This window comes from Myotis davidii, unplaced genomic scaffold (assembly GCF_000327345.1).
Source record: "Myotis davidii unplaced genomic scaffold, ASM32734v1 scaffold370, whole genome shotgun sequence".
NCBI lineage: Eukaryota > Metazoa > Chordata > Mammalia > Chiroptera > Vespertilionidae > Myotis > Myotis davidii.
In genome coordinates this window covers 8,921,934-8,922,814 of record NW_006288615.1, presented here as the reverse complement: position 1 = coordinate 8,922,814, position 881 = coordinate 8,921,934, and positions in this window count along the sequence as shown.

Below are 881 nucleotides of genomic sequence, written 5' to 3'. Positions count from 1 at the left end.
CTGGCCGGATCTGGCCCATTTGAAATGAATAAAACTATTGAAAAAAAAAGACCGTACCCTTTTATGTAATGATGTTTACTTTGAATTTATATTAGTTCACACAAACACTCCAGCCATGCTTTTGTTCCGGCCATCTGGTCCAGTTTAAGAACCCATTGTGGCCCTTGAGTCAAAAAGTTTGCCCACCCCTGAACTAAGAACTACATAACTAAGAATTTGTCCCAATAATAAAAATAGCTACAGATTAGCATTTCCTTACATCAGTGGTATAATGCAAATCAAGTTTCATAAACATGCCTGAGGTAGTGCCGAATTCTAAAGTGATTCCAAATTATGTTTTGTTTTTAATATGTTTTTATTGAATTTAGAGAGAGGAAGGGAAAAGGACAGATAGAAATATCATTCATTGATTGGCTGCCTCCTGCACGCCCCCTATTGGGGATTGAGCTTGCAACCTAGGCATGTGCCCTGACTGGGAATCAAACAATCGACTTGGTTCATGGGTCAACGCTCAACCACTGAACCACACTGGCTGGGCTGTATTCAGTTTTTTAATGACATGTATTATCTTTCACATTCTAATTATGTATAAAATCAGTTATCCAGCCCTGGCCCATGTGGCTTAGTTGGTTGGAGCATCGTCCCCATACATGGAAAAGTGGACAGTTCGATTCCTGGTCAGAAGTTGGGGGTCAATCCCTGGTTGGGCACATATAGAAGGCTGCTTCTCTCTCTAATCAATTTTATTTTAATCAGGTATCCATTCTAACAATATTAGTGATTATCAAATAATAAAAATGATAGCCTACCATACCCACTTCCCACAATCACAAACTTTACCGTGTAAGAATTTAATCAAGTAACTAAATATATATATATAT